This window comes from Symsagittifera roscoffensis, chromosome 5, assembly GCF_963678635.1.
Source record: "Symsagittifera roscoffensis chromosome 5, txSymRosc1.1, whole genome shotgun sequence".
NCBI classification, from domain to species: Eukaryota; Metazoa; Xenacoelomorpha; order Acoela; family Convolutidae; genus Symsagittifera; species Symsagittifera roscoffensis.
The window spans coordinates 35,976,453-35,983,274 of NC_087066.1; positions in this window are offsets into that span (position 1 = coordinate 35,976,453).

The following is a 6,822-nucleotide window of genomic DNA, read 5'->3' on the forward strand; positions in this document are numbered from 1 at the left end:
TACCAAACGAAACGTAGTCCGCATGACTTGTCAGACAGATATTATTAAAGCAAGCAAAAATAAAAAGTGAGCTTATACAAAATAAAACAACAGGCGAAACGTATTCCGTATGACTTACCAGACAGATATTATTGAACCAAGCAAAAAATTCAAAAGTGAGCTTATACAAAAAAAAATACCAGGCGAAACGTATTCCGCATCACTTGCTAGACAAATACTATTAGAGCAAGCAAAAAATTCAAAAGTGAGCTTATACAAAATAAAATACCAGGCGAAACGTATTCCGCATGACTTGCCAGACAGATATTATTAAAGCAAGCAAAAAATTCAAAAGTGAGCTTATACAGAATAATATACCAGGCGAAACGTATTCCGCATGACTTGCCACACAGATATTATTAAAGCAAGCACAAAATTCAAAAGTGAGCTTATACAAAATAATATACCAGGCGAAACGTATTCCGCATGACTTGCCAGACAGATATTATTAAAGCAAGCAAAATTAAAAAAGTGAGCTTATACAAAATAAATTACCAGGCGAAACGTATTCCGCATGACTTGCCAGACAGATGTTATTAAAGCAAGCAAAAAATTCAAAAGTGAGCTTATACAAAATAACATACCAGGCGAAACGTAGTCCGCATGACTTGCCAGACAGATATTATTAAAGCAAGCAAAAATACAAAAGTGAGCTTATACAAAATAAAACACCAGGCGAAACGTATTCCGTATGACTTGCCAGACAGATATTATTAAAGCAAGCAAAAAAATTCAAAAGTGAGCTTATACAAAATAATATACCAGGCGAAACGTATTCCGCATCACTTGCTAGACAGATACTATTAGAGCAAGCAAAAAAATCAAAAGTGAGCTTATACAAAATAAAATACCAGGCGAAACGTATTCCGCATGACTTGCCAGACAGATATTATTAAAGCAAGCAAAAAATTCAAAAGTGAGCTTATACAGAATTATACCAGGCGAAACGTATTCCGCATGACTTGCCAGACAGATATTATTAAAGCAAGCATAAAATTCAAAAATGAGCTAATACAAAATAAAACACCAGGCGAAACATATTCAGCAAGACTTGCCACACAGATAATATTGAAGCAAGCAAAATACACAAAAGTGAGCTTTTACAAAATAATTTACCAGGCGAACGTACTCCGCATGACTTGCCAGACAGATATTATTAAAGCAAGCAAAAATACAAGAGGGAGCTTATACAAAAAAAATTACCAGGCGAAACGTATTCCGCATGACTTGCCAGACAGATATTAATAAAGCAAGCAAAAAACTCAAAAGTGAGCTTATACAATATAATAAACCAGGCGAAACGTAGTCCGCATGACTTGCCAGACAGATATTATTAAAGCAAGCAAAAATACGAAAAGTGAGCTTATACAAAATAAAACACCAGGCGAAACGTATTCCGCATGACTTGCCAGACAGATATTATTAAAGCAAGCAAAAAATTCAGAAGTGAGCCCATACAAAACAAAATACCAGGCGAAACGTATTCCGCATGAATTTCCAGACAGATATTAAAAAAGCAAGCAAAAAATTCAATAGTGAGCTTATACAAAATAATAAACCAGGCGAAACGTAGTCCGCATGACTTGCCAGACAGATAATATTAAAGCAAGCAAAAATACAAAAGTGACCTTATACAAAATAAAACACCAGGCGAAACGTATTCCGCATGACTTGCCAGACAGATATTATTAAAGCAAGCAAAATTACAAAAGTGAGCTTATAAAAAATAAAATACCAGGCGAAACGTATTCCGCATGACTTGCCAGACAGATATTATTGAAGCAAGCAAAAAATTCAAAAGTGAGCTTATACAAAATAAAATACCAGGCAAAACGTATTCCGCATCACTTGCTAGACAGATACTATTAGAGCAAGCAAAAAATTCAAAAGTAAGCTTATACAAAATAGAATACCAGGCGAAACGTATTCCGAATGACTTGCCAGACAGATATTATTGAAGCAAGCAAAAAATACAAAAGTGAGCTTTTACAAAATAATATACCAGACGAACGTACTCCGCATGACTTGCCAGACAGATATTATTAAAGCAAGCAAAAATACAAAAGGGAGCTTATACAAAAAAAATTACCAGGCGAAACGTATTCCGCATGACTTGCCAGACTGATATTAATAAAGCAAGCAAAAAACTCAAAAGTGACCTTATACAAAATAATATACCAGGCGAAACGTAGTCCGCATGATTTGCCAGAGATATTATTAAAGCAATCAAAAATACAAAAAGTGAGCTTATTCAAAAAAAAACACCAGGCGAAACGTATTACGCATGACTTGCCAGACAGATATTATTAAAGCAAGCAAAAAATTCAGAAGTGAGCCTATACAAAACAAAATACCAGGCGAAACGTATTCCGCATGACTTTCCAGACAGATATTAAAAAAGCAAGCAAAAAATTCAATAGTGAGCTTATACAAAATAATAAACCAGGCGAAACGTAGTCCGCATGACTTGCCAGACAGATAATATTAAAGCAAGCAAAAATACAAAAGTGACCTTATACAAAATAAAACACCAGGCGAAACGAATTCTGCATGACTTGCCAGACAGGTATTATTAAAACAAGCAAAAAATTCAGAAGTGAGCTTATACAAAATAATATACCAGGCGAAACGTATTCCGCATGACTTGCCAGACAGATATTATTAAAGCAAGCATAAAAATCGAAAATGAGCTTATACAAAAGAAAACACCAGGCGAAACATATTCAGCATGACTGGCCAGACAGATAGTAATAAAGCAAGCAAAAAAATTCAAAAAGCAGCTTTTAGAAAAAATATATACCAGGCGAACGTACTCCGCAAGTCTTGCCGATACTAGTAAAGCGAGCAAAAATACCAAAGTGAGCTTATACAAAAAAAATTACCAGGCGAAACGTATTCCGTATGACTTGCCAGACAGATATTATTAAAGCAAGCAAAAAATTCAAAGGTGAGCTTATACAAAATAATATACCAGGCAAAACGTTTCCCGCATGACTTGCCATACAGATATTAATAAAGCAAGCAAAATTACAAAAGTGAGCTTATACAAAATAAAATACCAGGCGAAACGTATTCCGCATGACTTGCCAGACAGATATTATTGAAGCAAGCAAAAAATTCAAAAGTGAGCTTATACAAAACAAAATACTAGGCAAAACGTATTCCGCATCACTTGCTAGACAGATACTATTAAAGCAAGCCAAAAATTCAGAAGTGAGCCTATACAAAACAAAATACCAGGCGAAACGTATTCCGCATGACTTTCCAGACAGATATTAAAAAAGCAAGCAAAAAATTCAATAGTGAGCTTCTACAAAACAATAAACCAGGCGAAACGTAGTCCGCATGACTTGCCAGACAGATAATATTAAAGCAAGCAAAAATTCAAAGGTGAGCTTATACAAAATAATATACCAGGCAAAACGTTTTCTGCATGACTTGCCATACAGATATTAATAAAGCAAGCAAAAGTACAAAACTGAGCTTATACAAAATAAAATACCAGGCGAAACGTATTCCGCATGACTTGCCAGACAGATATTATTAAAGCAAGCAAAAAATTCAGAAGTGAGCCTATACAAAACAAAATACCAGGCGAAACGTATTCCGCATGACTTTCCAGACAGATATTAAAAAAGCAAGCAAAAAATTCAATAGTGAGCTTATACAAAATAATAAACCAGGCGAAACGTAGTCCGCATGATTTGCCAGACATATAATATTAAAGCAAGCAAAAATACAAAAGTGACCTTGTAAAAAATAAAACACCAGGCGAAACGTATTCCGCATGACTTGCCAGACAGGTATTATTAAAGCAAGCAAAAAATTCAGAAGTGAGCTGATACAAAATAATATACCAGGCGAAACGTATTCCGCATGACTTGCCAGACAGATATTATTAAAGCAAGCATAAAATTCGAAAATGAGCTTATACAAAAGAAAACACCAGGCGAAACATATTCAGCATGACTGGCCAGACAGATAGTATTAAAGCAAGCAAAAAAATTCAAAAAGCAGCTTTTACAAAAAAAATATACCAGGCGAACGTACTCCGCAAGTCTTGCCAGATAGATACTATTAAAGCGAGCAAAAACACCAAAGTGAGCTTATACAAAAAAATACCAGGCGAAACGTATTCCGTATGACTTGCCAGACAGATATTATTAAAGCAAGCAAAAAATTCAAAGGTGAGCTTATACAAAATAATATACCAGGCAAAACGTTTTCCGCATGACTTGCCATACAGATATTAATAAAGCAAGCAAAATTACAAAAGTGAGCTTATACAAAATAAAATACCAGGCGAATCGTACTCCGCATGACTTGCCAGACAGATATTATTAAAGCAAGCAAAAAAATCAAAAGTGAGCTTATACAAAATAAAATACCAGGCGAAACGTATTCCGCATGACTTGCCAGACAGATATTATTAAAGCAAGCATAAAATTCGAAAATGAGCTTATACAAAAGAAAACACCAGGCGAAACATATTCAGCATGACTGGCCAGACAGATAGTATTAAAGCAAGCAAAAAAATTCAAAAAGCAGCTTTTACAAAAAAATATACCAGGCGAACGTACTCCGCAAGTCTTGCCAGATAGATACTATTAAAGCGAGCAAAAATACCAAAGTGAGCTTATACAAAAAAATACCAGGCGAAACGTATTCCGTATGACTTGCCAGACAGATATTATTAAAGCAAGCAAAAAATTCAAAGGTGAGCTTATACAAAATAATATACCAGGCAAAACGTTTTCCGCATGACTTGCCATACAGATATTAATAAAGCAAGCAAAATTACAAAAGTGAGCTTATACAAAATAAAATACCAGGCGAATCGTACTCCGCATGACTTGCAAGACAGATATTATTAAAGCAAGCAAAAAAATCAAAAGTGAGCTTATACAAAATAAAATACCAGGCGAAACGTATTCCGCATCACTTGCTAGACAGATACTATTGAAGCAAGCAAAAAATTCAAAAGTGAGCTTATACAAAATAAAATACCAGGCGAAACGTATTCCGCATGATTTGCCAGACAGATATTATTAAAGCAAGCAAAAAACTCAAAAGTGAGCTTATACAAAATAATATACCAGGCAAAACGTTTTCCGCATCACTTGCCATACAGATATTATTAAAGCAAGCTAAATTACAAAAGTGAGCTTATACAAAATAAAATACCAGGCGAATCGTACTCCGCATGACTTGCCAGACAGATATTATTAAAGCAAGCAAAAAATTCAAAGTTAGCTTTACAAAAAAAAACCAGGCGGAACGTATTCCGCAAAACTTGCCAGACAGATACTATTTAAGCAAGCAAACAATTCAAAAGTGAGCTTATACAAAAAACAATATCGGGCGAAACGTATTCCGCATGACTTGCCAGACAGATATTATTAAAGCAAGCCAGAAATTCAAAAAAGAGCTTATACAAAACAAAATACCAGGAGAAACGTATTCCGCATGACTTGCCAGAGAGATATTATTAAAGCAAGGAAAAAATTCATCAGTGAGCTTATACAAAATAAAATACCAGGCAAAACGTATTCCGCATGACTTACCAGACAGTTTTTATTAAAGCAAGCAAAAAAATTCAAAAGTGAGCTTATACAAAAAAAAAATACCAGACGAAACGTATTCCGCATGACTTGCCAGAAAGATATTATTAAAGCCAGCAAAAAACTTATCAGTGAGCTTATACAAAATAAAATACCAGGCGAAACGTATTCCGCATGACTTACCAGACAGTTTTTATTAAAGCAAGCAAAAAAATTCAAAAGTGAGCTTATACAAAAAAAATACCAGACGAAACGTATTCCGCATGACTTGCCAGAAAGATATTATTAAAGCCAGCAAAAAACTTATCAGTGAGCTTATACAAAATAAAATACCAGGCGAAACGTATTCCGCATGACTTGCCAGAGAGATATTATTAAAGCAAGCCAGAAATTCAAAAGTGAGCTTATACAAAATAAAACACCAGGCGAAACGTATTCCGCATGACTTACCAGATAGGGGTCTAGGACAACAAGCGGACAGGCGCTAAATTCAAGCCGCTAAATTTTCATCAACAAAATGTTTTTTTTTTCAAAAATTTAAGCAAATTCAGTCCATAATAAGCTTCCTTCATAACAACGCACCACTTAAGAGTGACATCAGATAGTTAGATCAGCCGCATTTTGAACTTTAACCCCTAAATTCATAAAATTCCTAAACATCAATTAGAGGCTCAAAAATTATGAAAAAGCCAATAACTTGTAAATGAAGCACATGAAATTAAGAAACTTTTCAAAACAGTTTTCAAATTATTCATCTTTCACGACTTTTCGACTAAATGTTCGACTTGAAATCTCTAATGATACGATTGGGCTTGATGTCCGGCACCCGCCATAAGGATATTGAGCTTATGATTGCCAGAAAATACAATATCTCTGGAAAGAGAACGAACTTAAGAAAAATAACATATCTCTGACCACGGGATCCGAGCCAGGGCCTTTCAGGGCTCTATTTCCTTCAGCAACTAGCCCAGAATGATTGTAGTTTCAGGTATTGAAGAGAAAATATCGACGGCAAGGAAGTCGTTTTAATAAAATTTCTGTCGTTTTTAAAGAGTTACTAAAATTGAACTTTTAGGCTGCAACTTTTAGTGCGACATAGCTGGTAAGTAATTCGATTTTTTATCGCGCTATTTGTTCGCACTATTTGAACTTTTATCGAGATCAGAACTTGCCTTCCTTCTAGCAGACAAATTTGAATGACAATTCAAACCTCGAATAATCA